Source organism: Molossus molossus, unplaced genomic scaffold, assembly GCF_014108415.1.
Source record: "Molossus molossus isolate mMolMol1 unplaced genomic scaffold, mMolMol1.p scaffold_m16_p_2, whole genome shotgun sequence".
NCBI lineage: Eukaryota > Metazoa > Chordata > Mammalia > Chiroptera > Molossidae > Molossus > Molossus molossus.
Genome location: NW_023425355.1, coordinates 9,557,393 through 9,570,627, shown reverse-complemented (window position 1 = coordinate 9,570,627; position 13,235 = coordinate 9,557,393). Strand labels below are relative to the sequence as shown.

The 13,235-nt window shown below is 36.4% G+C and overlaps 1 protein-coding gene across 1 annotated transcript in view; it reads right to left on the bottom strand.

Moving 5' to 3' along the window:
- GPR174 (G protein-coupled receptor 174) overlaps positions 1-12,474 on the bottom strand; it is a 34,100-nt gene extending 21,626 nt beyond the window's left edge. Inside the window, exon 1 of the mRNA XM_036271475.1 lies at positions 12,240-12,474. The gene's annotated coding sequence lies outside the window, so the exon portion shown is untranslated. The remainder of the gene's footprint in view (positions 1-12,239) is intronic.
- Between the last annotated feature and the right edge of the window lie 761 nt (positions 12,475-13,235).

Here is a 13,235-nt window from a genome sequence, read left to right as displayed (position 1 = left end):
CTCTACTGTATGACTAAAGTGGACAATATTTGCCCAGGGCCCACAGACTGAAAGAGCACTCTTTCAGGGATGATACCAACAACAGAAGTGAAAACCACACTTGAGTACCTAATATTTTCTCCAGTGCTGATGGAAATCCTTAGTCAGAGTAATAGGGTCTCATAAGGAAGCTATGGGGAATCTGGTTGAATTAATGTATTCGTGCCTGAAAGAACATAGAACAGTGACCAACTGTAGATTGAAGAAGATTTTCACAAAAGACTGGGAAATTACAACAGGTGAAAGCCGAGACCCTCAAAATTTTTACCATGTGCAAAAGAGAGCATGGAGAGAGTTACACTTAGTACTTAGTGGTAGCAAAGTAGAGTGAGTGGGAATTCCTTTACCATTTGACATTTCTTTTTGATGTGGCAGGCTTCGGAAAGGGTGGGAGAAGGTAGTAATGTAAGTGGCAAGGTTCACAAGTCACTGCCTGGTCACAAGGAGCTCTTAAGTATGAAGAGCTATCTTAGAAAAATCCCACAGCTTCTAGCCAAACTCATAGCACAGTTGGAGGGCACAAACTGACTTTTTCTCAGTTGGGATCTTTTCTGAGTTCTAATGACCACAATTCTTTCATTGGTCAGTGAATGTACATGGAGGGAGATCCAGTTGGCCACAGGCTGTCACTAAAGGTGCTAAGAGATAAAGTGTCTTCTACACAAAACTGCCTTATAGACATACCCTTGCAATGCTTGTAGGTGGTTTCCTATGTGGGGTGATTTAGAGGCATCAAAAACCATGCCCCATGTTTCTCTGCTCCACTCTACCCAATGATCTGTTGCCAAGGCTTTCAGCCTTCCCTGAAATACCCCATTATAAATAAAATACTTTAAGGCACTTTGTCTCTAATAATCTAATAAAATGAAAATATTACAAGGAGGATTGTTATATTAACCCATTAACTGTAATCAATTAGATAAGCTAGTTTTCACTATAGAAAGTGAGTGGGATAAAATGCAAAGAGAGATACATTTTACTTGGTAGAAGAAGGGACTCAGGGAATCTTGAGGGGGATAGTCTTAGGTGGTGTAACATAGTAGGATAACTTGAAAATCCAGCTTTTATCATAAGTGTTGGTAGGAATTCTACAAAGGAGAGAAGAGGGCAAGTAAAACAGAAGGCAAGCAACCAACTTAATAGTTGCCATTTAAGCAAATTTGTTTCAAGCTAGTTTTTTCAACAATCTCTAAGTCAGTTCATTTATTATATTTCATGTACAGGAGTCAGACAAGATATCAAAAATGGGTTTTGGTTTTGGGGTCACTTCATCAATTTCTTCCAGAACAGCCTTATACATTAAAGCCATTCTGTTTTATTTGCATTTTGTTTCAACTCCCAAGACAAGGCACTTGGTACAAAGCTGACAGAAAGTGGGTTGTAGGGAAAAGAACACTGATCAGAGACATAACTTCTAGCCTTGACGTTATACTAATTAGTGGTGTTACCTTGGGAATGTCCCTTCTATCTCTGGGTCTCAGTCTTTCATCTGCAAAATGAAGTTGTACTAAGTTATCCCCCAGGTTCCTTTGAGTGCTAATAGTCTAAGTATAGTGGAAAGTCTGAACTTGTAGACAAGCCCAATACTAGACAAAATTTGGAAAAGATATGAAGAAATCCTGTGTCTTTCCTTTCCAATGTTTTATCAACTTAGGTCTGATGAAGAGTTCTCACACCACAACCCTAACTGCCTAGTCTCCGAAACCAATCCAAGAGCCACTGACTCAGGCAGCCCTTCCTGGTTGGTACAGATTTGTTCCTGTTATGTCCACATCAAAACATTCCTTAGGGCTAGTGTGTCTACTTTCAAGCTCAAAACCACTGAGATTTTATAAATAGATTTCCATTACTGAAAGAGGAGTAGAAGGTTTTATCCAGGACCTTCAAAGAGAGTGTGCAGGTCTATTCCCAGCAGACTTATTTTAAGAATTCATGGGAACCATAGTAGACCCAAGCAAAAAAGGATCAGAGTACTATGGGAGGAGATTAGGGGAGATGTTTTAAACAGGTTAGATACCACATACACGGAAGCCTGATCAGCAGCCTACACATGGACAAGTTCAGTCAGAGCATACTTACTGAGCACATCGGACAAAACACTGTTTTCATTGATGAGCCCAAAGTTGACATAGATAATAATTCAATGAGACTTTATAATGTTTCAATTTCTTTTGATGCTTTAGTCTTTACAAACAAGGTAACTGAGGGCTAGAGAAAGTAAGGAATTCATCCTGAGTTATATAGCAAGTTAATGGCACAGAGGACTAAAATCTAAGTTTTAATTCAAAAGCATTGTGTTCTTTTATCCACATCCCACTTCCTCTCAACTACACATTCTCTAATATGTGTGTGGCTATAGCCATGCCATTTGGATGTAAACCTTACTAATGTTACAAAGTACATGGAAGCCAGTGTTTTTTACTATGTGCAGAAAAAAAGTCAACACGTATTTCTACCTCTTCTCCATCTCTCCTCCTAACCACGTTTCCTTACATACAGAAACAGACACACAAACGTCCTTTCCCGCTGGCATGCAAGACTGGGAGGAAATAACCAAAATGGAACAAATGTTATTTTCCCTTTTCAGCCCCTTTCCTGCTGCTACAGTTTTCTAAATTATCAATATAGGAAAACTAAATGAAGTGATGAGATGAGCAATACCCAACATACAAAGCAAGAGAGAAACAAGTAAAATCAATTGTTAAATTGAGTAAGTCAAATGCTAAGCTCTATAGAAAGCTGTCATATAATTAGGGTACAAACCTTGATGTGGTTGGGACATTCCATATGGCATTTCTAAAGGCAGTGATTTCACTAATTCATAAAACTCATACTTCTCTTTTTCATTTATTCAGCTGCAATCCTTATAACTATTCTGCTCCTTATATGCATTTAAGCTTCAAGCTTGACCAAGAATAACGCTCCCATGTGCTGAAGGAAATCTGGCAGGTTGTAAGGCAGGTGCAACTTAATTTTCCAGGTGTGATTCCAATCCAATTGCACATGGCATTTTGCAAATTGTACAAAGGAGGTCTGACCAAAAGATTGCAGAATACTTATTAGGCATTAGCATGATGATCCATTCCCTTAAAGAACAAATGCCTTCAATCACACCATTTTCACCAGTAGAGAAACTGAAAAATGAGGAGGCTTACTGCCTTGTTCAGGTTTATACCCCTAGACAGTCCCAGAGAAGCACAACTTGAAGCTCAAGCCTTTGACTGGTGACTACTAAAAAGGTGATTTAAAACAGAGTTCAGAAACAGATGTCCCAAGGCCTTAGTTCTATTTTTCTTTTGGACAGGAAGCATAGATATGGGGTGGGAAGACTGCAGGAGTATGTGGGGAATAATCAACATTATTAGGAAATAAACAACCCTAAAACCTTGTTCTTACATTTGCTTTAGTTTTTTACCCAGATTTCTTTAGCTGGTGGCATCAGCTAAATGTAAGTATGTGAGTTAGATTCCAGTTAATTCCCTCCATAATGTAACCATGAATTGTACTCTGAACCTGGGACAGGAATCCCATACCTCCAAGTCCTTAGTCCTAAGGAACAAAATGATTCACAGATATGAACATAGCTCTACCCTCGTATGTTTGGTGTGTAAAATCAAGTTTATATAGTAATAATGTCATAATTTTCCCTCCAATTCTGATACTATATAGCTAATATAGAGTGTAGTAGGAGGCCAATTGTCAAGTATACACGTAAATCAATTTATTTCCCCAGACCTGTTTAGGAGAATCTCTATGTGCACTTTTTCTTCTGAGCGCTTTCTTTATGTTGATTTTAACTTACATCTAAAATTACATATTCTGTCCTAGTCTCTGACATAGCCTTATATGTGGAATTCAGAACCTTTGCTCTAATCTTAGCATAACATAGATTAGGTTAGGAATAAGAAAACTTTTGTTTTTCAAAATCTCTAATGTGATATCCTTTTTGCAACACATCAATTTAGTGTGAATGGGGATGGTGACTCTGTTTAAGGCAAAACGTGTTAATAACTCACATACTTCTTCTAAATCCCTATTTTATAGTCAGATTAATATGTTCTACTTTATCCTCCCTAAGTAAATAAACTCCATGTGGGCTAGGGCTGTATCGTGTATAACTTCTATTACTCATGCTGTACTGAAAAAAATAGTGAACATGATATAAATATTAGTTAATGAGAATTAAAATGTTTCATCTATGCTCTCTATGATCCCCCTTTCTATCCATTTTATTCTGTATTTTGTGTGTTTTATTACCACCTCATTTCCTAGATTTAACAAAATCTAACAGCCTAAATCTAACAAAACCAAAATCTATTTTTAAATTAGTGCATCTTGATTCCTGTTATAAACTCTCCTGACTCTCAAATGGAAAAGAACAAAATAGTGAAATATGGCTTTATCATATCAAGACAGCATAGCATTTTGGAAAGAGCTTTGGCAACTAGGAGAACTGAATTTGAAAGACAGGAGGGAAGTTATACAACTTTGGGAAAGTTATTCATTTCCTTAATGTTGGTTTCCTCATCTATCATCTACAAAATGGGGGAAATTAAATACAGTTATTATCAAAATATAACAATTCTTGCCAAATGCATAGTACTTCATCAGTGCACAATAAATAAGAATCATTATTATCTTTGGCTATTAGGAAACTCAAAATCAAAGTTAGAACCAGTATTAGATATGCTCCAAAAACCTGGTGAATCCTAAACTCTGTAGCTGATTAGATATTAATTTTTTTTTCTGGTGTCACTACTAGGAAGATAATCAATTTAGAATAGGGCATACTTTTTTTAGTGGAAAAAATCAACAGCTCAGGGATGGCCTGAACCTGATGTTGACCCATAGTTCATGGTGAGGAATTTGGCCCTGGTTTAAAGTTCACACCTTGAGCTTTAAGGAGAATTTGGGAACCAGTAAATGTACCTCTAAACCCCTGAATCACATTGGAGAATTCTTATTATTTTCTCTGTGCTACAAAAACCAGACTGGCCTCCCAGAGCTGTGAGAATAGCACAAAGCCAAAGGCTCTGATTTCTCCATGAAGAAAATGAATCCGGTATGCCTAGGAGTGGGACTGAAGAAATCAAAACTAATTTACATTCCAAAATGAATTTTTAAAACCTAAAAATAATTCCATACCCACAAAAGGACTATGTTAAATTAAAATTTTATTTGGAAAACACATTTTAGATATGAAAATAAATCAATTTCATCTTTTTAATAAACATGCTGAAATGTTACAGAAGAAAGGTAATAAACTGATCATCACTTCTTAGAAGTACTTCATATTTTTGGTCCAACATGACAAGGATGTTAATGCATGAAAATATTATTATATTAGACTTAAAATGTCCAAAGCAACATCATACAGTCTTTGGAAGGGAGTGTATAAGGGTGGTTCACCATCAATTTTCATTATATATGTATCCAAAATATTTCCAACAATTACTCAAATGTAACACTACATGAAAAGAATGAACAAAAGACTTCAACTCTATCCAGTATATTAGAGATCCCACAACAGTTGGGGAGGAGTCATCATGATTAACCATCATGCCCGTATTCTCCATATATTGGTTTAATCTAGGTTTTTACTTTGATTATATATGTTTGGCCCAAGTTCCAGTAAGGGAGTAACTTACAACCCAGGGCAATCAAAATTAATATATTCTCCCTATTGGACTATGTCAGAGGGATTTTCAAATGAACTGATTCTTAGAGGTCAAGCAGTTTTAAATTTCCTGAGTAATTTTCCTCCTAGGAAAGAATCAGACACATAGATGACATTTTTCAATGTTTAATTCTTGCAACTTTAACTTAGAACAAAAATGGTTATTAACAAGTACTTCTATGTCAAATAATGACCCACGTCATACTCTGTGGATTCTGAGAAACAGCACTGTTCTCTTTGCAGATTGCAAAATGTCTTCACATACTTTGCTTAATCAAATTTCATGATCTAAAATTGAGGGATGTTTACTGTATCCTCTGTGACCAAAAGGACCTTTTATCAAGTGATGAGAGCAAAGCTGAGTAGCCCAAAATCCAATGGATGTTCCCCACTCTGAATAACTTGGTCCCTAAATCTTCTTTCCTTGTTTAATCTGGATTGGTTATCAAAACTGACCACTTCACAGTTTGTCGTATTCAAACTGTGCTTCAGCTAGGTAGAACATCATCGAGGTAGCTTTATTACACCCATTGATGAGAAAAACACAAATCACTTTTCTTTTTAGTTCTGATAAGCTTTAGGAGGTAATAGACGTTCAGAGAGGAAGGTATTACTTTATCAGATGCTTTGATATGGATAGTGCCTGCTCTCGATAAAAACCAAATATTTATCTTTAGTGGTCCTTCAGAGAGACTAATGCTAGTTTAATTGACTGAACTTTATTATATCAAGTTAGTTTTATGAATGATTAGAAATCAGTAACACCTAGTTTTAACTCTCACACATTCTTAGGAAGAAAAAGACAACTTTGTTAGTACTTTTATAATTAAAAGATGTCAAGGTGAAGGAAAAACAAGTTTTAAACAATAATTTAATACAAAAAAAATAAAGCATGATAAAAAATGGACTCAGATAAAAAGGAGGGTGTTATTATTATTATTATTGCTATTATTAAAATGTGGGAAGGAAGAGACAAAGAATTTTATCTTTAGAATATTAAATAAGTTGCCCTGGCCAGTTTGGCTCAGAGGTTAGAGCATTGGCCTGCGAACCAGAGAGTCCCGGGTTCAGTTCCCACTAAGGGCACATACCTCGGTTGCAGTTTGTCCCCGGCCCTGGTTGGGGTCGTGTGGGTGGCAGCCAGTCGATGTGTCTCTCTCACGTCAATGTTTCTCTCTCTCGCTTCCTCCCTCTCTCCCTCTCGCTCTACCTGAAGATAAATGCAAAAATGTCCTCAGGTGAGGATAAAAATTAATTAATTAATTAATTATTTGGTATAAAAATTAATAAAGTGCAGGAAAATATAGATTTAAAATTACCTTTGCAGGTCCCTATCACCCAAGCCAAAAAAAAAAAAAAAAAGATATCTAAACTTACAAATTAAACTATCCAGGTAAATTGGGTAAATCAATAACAGAGCAACACAGTGTCTACTGAAGAATAGTTCGTTTATTGGACCTGGATTATACTCTTTCTTTATCTGCATTAACTGGATTATTTGGAAAAGCATTTAACTCACCTCTTTGAGAGGCATATATAAACACAGCTTTATATCTTAGAGCAATTCTAATAGAATTATTTATAAAACATACCCAGCTTTGTTGTATCATTGTGTTTAAAGACAACACTAGTGTTTTGCTTTAGATTCTTTTTCATTAATTTTTTTTCTTTATTGATTTTAGAGAGAGAGGAAGGGAGAGAGAGGAGAGAGAGATAGAAACATTGACGAGAGAGAACATTGATTGGCTGCCTCCTGCACGCCCCCAACTGGGGATTGAGCCCACAACCTGGGCATGTGCCCTGACTGAGAATCGAACTGGTGACCTCCTGGTGCATGGGTCAACACTCAACCACTGAGCCACACCCGCCAGGTTGCTTTAGATTCTTTACAAATATATCTAGTATATATCCTTGATTCTTTCAGATGCACAATATAAGTCACGTTGGCAAATGTATATTAGTTTCAACAACTTTAATTTTCTTGGGATGAGAGAGAGAGCTCTTCAACTTTTTGTAGTTAATTTAGGATACACATTGTTTCTGTAATTTAGAGCCACTGTTTTACTACTTTGGTTGCCTCTAATCAGAGTGCCTTTATTGTATCTGTTGATGTGACATTAATCATAAAAACCAAGAAAACATTTCCTTTTGCAGTTTTGAAATAAAATGGCTTTAGAAAAAAAAAACCCACATTATATAAATAACAAATCTTCTACATGTCATTCACTTTTCAGCACAACATTTGGTCTGACACTTCAAAATAGAGTAAGCACTGGAAATATTGGGGGTGAGGGAAGACTTTGTAAAGTACATAATTGTCTAACCACTATGCTGTACATCTGAAACTGACACAAAATAAAATTGAAGGTAAAGCAAATAAACAATTTTTTCAAATTAATTAATTTATTTTTGTTACAGATGTTTATCCTTTTTGCCCCCCTAGACACCCTCCTTCCTATCCCCCCCCAAGCACTGTTGTCTATGTCCACTGGTTATGCATATATACATATAAGTTCTTTGGTTTATCTCATCCATCCCCTCTACCTCCTTCCTCTGAGGTTTGTCAGTCTAAACCGTACTCCTTTCTATGTTTCTGGGTCTATTCTGTTCATTAGCTTATTTTGTTGATTATATTCCACAAATAAGTGATATTATATGGTATTTGTCTTTCTCTGATTGGCTTATTTCACTTAGCATAATACTCTCCAGGAGAAAAGGGGACTCTAGTACACTGCTGGTGGGAATGCAGACTGGTGCAGCCACTATGGAAAACAATATGGTGTTACCTCAAAAACTTAAAAGTTGAACTGCCATTTGACCCAGTGATGCCACGTCTAGGAATAAATAAGTTTTAAATTTTAAAAATCAAAATAAAGTAGCCACAAAGTTTAAACATTTTTAAAGAATCAATTCCTAGGTTAACTTGTGTCACTTAAAAATATTAAATATTCCCAAATTTAAATAATTATCATTACTGTTTCCTTATAAATAATTTATAATAATTACTTTTTCACATAAAAATAAGTAATCAGCATATACAAATATCTGGTAATATGTTTCTTAACTTATATTCCTAAATCTTATCTACCAAGTAAAGCCGAAAAGAGTTTTAGCTAAGTAACTGTAATTATAACAATATTAAGGCCTTTCTTCTGTTGCTGAGAATGTGGAGAAAGCCTCGCCATTGTCTGCCATAAATAGTGTGAGACTGAGCAAATGTGTTCTAGAAGAAACAAATATATTGCGAAGAAGTAAGGAAGGAGTTGAGGGCTTTATACTTGGCGGCAGACATTTGCGTATATTTTAGATACTTAGTGAGATAGTAATTATACTGTTTGAGATACAACTGAGCCTGAATGGGCAGCTTTAGCTCATGCTCTGGGCACAAGGCATGTTTCTATGTGACAGACAGACTGATTATGCTCAATAGTTTAAACTTCGGTTTCCTCACTAGATAATCAGAGTCAGTGAAATTTCTGGCCCTAACCCAAGTCTCCAGAGACTATACAGACTTGATTTTGGTTAATATCCTGCACTTTTGATTATTTCTCAGGAACTCTGCATCTTAATTCCTGGCTGATGCTAATGTAGCCATTGCTGCAAATGAAAATGATGTCTGTGAAGCACACTCAGCACTCCCAATTGTTTATACCAAAATAACTCACTTTAATTTTTTAAAATTCATCTTTATTGTTGAAAGTATTACAGATGTCCCCCATTTTTCCCCATTGAACCCCTACCCCCACTCCACCCCCATCCCACTTCACCATGATGAGTGGATAAAAAGCTGTGGTATATTTACACAGTCGAATACTATGCAGCAGCAAGAAAGACCTCTCACCCTTTGAGATGGCACGGAGGGACCTGGAGAGTATTATGCTAAGAGAACTCACTTTAATTTTCTAATTTCAGATTATCACCCTGTCATATAAACATTAACAATAGCCAAGCCTCCAACTGCTGCATCCTCTTGGGGATTCACATACCACCAATTAGTATAATATTATGCTTCCTCACACTTTATCCTAAGCTTCATATCCCTGTTTTTGCTAGGCACATACCCTGTAATCTTGACTGCCTTTCGAAGTCTCAAAACTCCTACACCTCAGGACCTACTGAATACTATATCTTGTTGTATAGCTTGGCCAATCTGTTGCCTTGGCATTTAACATAGCACCTAAGCATCCATTATCTGGCCATGTCTGTATTACTGTTGTATTACACTTCGTGTGTATCGATTTGCATTTTTGGATTTTTTTCTGTGGGCGCAGTAGGGAAAATTCTCTCCTATTCTTGCAAGAAAACATTGGTTAAAAACCCCAAATCGAGGTTTGCTACATTATCAGGGCACTTAGGAACAGCCTTAAGTGTGCCCCTGTTATCGAAAGGTTCTTGAGTGATTTCAAAATGACTCTTTTAACTTTTCCCAATGAATAAAGCATGTCTCTCTTAAACCTCAAGCATTTTTAGACAATAAGAAGTGAAAGAATCACTGGATGAGGCATCAAGAGACCTAAATTCTAGCTTTTTCTCTGCCACAGATTCACAGAGGTACTTGGCTCAGTCACTACAACTCTCTGAGCCTCAGTTTTTCCAACTGTAAAATGAAAATTGTCAATCTCTGTCACTTCTGAAAGCATAAAAGCATCTAAAACTCTTTTTGCCATTGCTCCTGTGAGTGACAGTATTTGAATCTTTTTGTGATTATTTTCTATTCTCTGATTTGTAGTCTGGAGACTGATTCTTGAGACCTATGGCACAAAAGAACACTTCTGAGAGGTCACTTTAACGGGCAAGGGAAACAGGACTATCTGTGGTCCCTCTTCACAGAAATAGGTAGCGGTCAGAAGAAGGAGTTAAATTCACTTGCTGGTTCAGTGCATCTGATTGGCGCCAAAAGTGTTTATGACAGTAAGGCAAAAAGCATTTCAGTTACCTCGTGCAAAGGGTGATAATTGAGTTCATTCATTCCTAAGGGCCTCTAGGTGGAAATTCAGTGATGTTTTTGAAGGGGTCAATTTAAATTTGTGTTTATTCGCCTTTCCAATAATCAGGCCATATTACACTGGCCCCAAAAGAATAAACACACTACATGATTTCTGTCTCACAGAAATATTACTGCAAACATTTAGCAAAGTCAAGCAGTGCATGTGTTCACAAGTGCAAATAACATTTCCTGTAATTAAAAAAAATATCCTCCCTCTGATACAAACATCTTGGAGAATGGCTTTTATGTGATCCAAATATTTGCTATTATGGCTGGTGAACTCCTTCTTTGAGAAAGATTGAATATTATCTGTAAGACTGATGCCTTTGTCACCAAACTTGAGTTTTACAGTAGTTTCAGGAAAGAAATACTACTTGCTAAATGATCAAAGCTCTTTTAAAAATAGTAGCCCTCCTAATTGAATAAAATTATCACATTTCTCCCCTCTGAAGATTAGAACAGTATAAAATGAAGTTCATACACACCCCTATTGACAGCAGAGAAAGGAGGAAGAAAGTGATTTGAGATTTAATCCTTGATCAAGCCGCACAGTGGAAATCGATCTTTTCCTTTCTTATAATCTATGAATGCTGCTCTTAGTAGTTACATGTAGTTTATAGCCTCATCGTTTGGTTTAAAAGTAGAAGGCATGCCCCTTAATATTTTCTCTTTGAGCAAAAAGAGAAAGAACATGCAAGCCAAAAAAACTTTTACTTACATTTTTAAAGAAATACATTATTGATTATAAGTATTAAAAATGTAAATTTAATCCAATATCATTTTACTCATTGTTGAATTTTAATGTACTAATTATTTATTCTGATATAGTTTATCTATGAGGAACAGAACAACTGTGATTATTGTTTTTCTTATTTCCCCTCTCTCTCTTATTATAAGTGTTTGTTGTTGTTTTTTCTGGATTTTTTTATTTGAAGGCAGAATCTATATAGCTAACATTGATTATAATTTACTTTTACAATACAAATATGTAACTTATACAAGCTCTTAGGATCATGCATTCACGTTGGTAAAGGTCCTGAGACATTACAGTTCTCTTATTTTTCATCAGAGCTCCTTTTGAAACTAACACAACATAAATTTAACCATTTTAATCACCCAACAAATAAAAATATTTTCTTTAAAGAATTATAGCAAAGCATATATTGAATACATCCTGCATATTTATGCAAGTAGCTCAACTTAATTGAGTTGGTTAAATTACAGATGTTCACAGGACTATTTTATATATTATCAACTGAGTGAAACATTATGAAAAAATCTCTCCATATCAAACTTACATTTATCCAAGTTCAAAGTTACCTCTCTTCTCTCACCTCAAGCAGTCAACAGTATAATTATTTTTGTTTGTGAAAATATCAAGAAAATGACATACCCGGATAGTTCTGGTTTATTATATTTATACCACCCTTCAATTTGACTAGTTACCCAGAACCTGGTGTGAAAAAAAAAATTCTGGATATCAAGAGTGAAAGGCACAGATAAGTGTTAATTATGCATTAAAAAACTGGAACCTACCGTTTTAGTTCCTTTCTGTTTTCTCCTTAGGTCTCCAAAGAATTCATGAGACAGCCACTGCAAAAAGGATGCTACTGATCTGTGCATCAATTCCGGCTCCCTGTTCTGAGCACCACCAATCTAATCCCGCTTCACTACCAGAAAGAGAGAGAGAGAGACAGAGACAGAGAGACAGAGAGAGAAGAAAGGAAAAAGGAAAGGAACACGAAAGAAAGGAGGGAGGAAGGAGAGAAAGAGGAAGTGAGGAAAGAGTAAAAGAAAACAAAACAAAACGAAAGCCAAAAGAAAAACTAAGAAAGCAATAGGGAAAAAAAATTCTCAGCATTAACTAACCATGTTGGAAAACATGGCAGTGAGATGTCAGAGTGAAATATGCAAGCCACTCTGAACACTGAGCATTTCCGTTTTCCAAGGGGTAGCTCGCTCTCGCTTGCTCTAGTTCTCGCGCTCGCTCGCTCTCTCTCTCTCTTTCTCTCTCTTCCTCTCATTAATGATGCAGGGTACAGGGCTACACTATGGGCTGTACATTGAGCCTGAAAAGCTTCAAACTTAGCATAAGAACCTCTTGCCTGGCATTTTCTATTTATAGGGCTACAGTGCATTGTCTTCTAATCCTGTGGTTGCACTCAGCATTGAGTGTGATAATGCACAGCCTATTTCTTTATGGAGCCCTTTGTTTAAGCTAGGTGCCCTCTGGCTCCTGCCATAGTTAGGGGACCACTGCAATCTAAACTGTGATCCTTTCTCACTGTTCTTCAGTTGTTGTATTTAAGTACCAAAGTGGACATTTCCTTAGTTAAGCATGTGCCTTAGGTAATTCCCAATACAAGAAGCCAAGATGTGGTAGACCTCTGCCTAGAGTATTCTTGTATGTACAAACCTCCGAACTCCTGACACTGAAATAAATACCCTACTTTTAAAGAGGAATTTGGAGATACTAAACTCACCTCCCACTTCCTGCTCACCCACTCTGCGTTCCCCTCAGAGTCCTTGTGA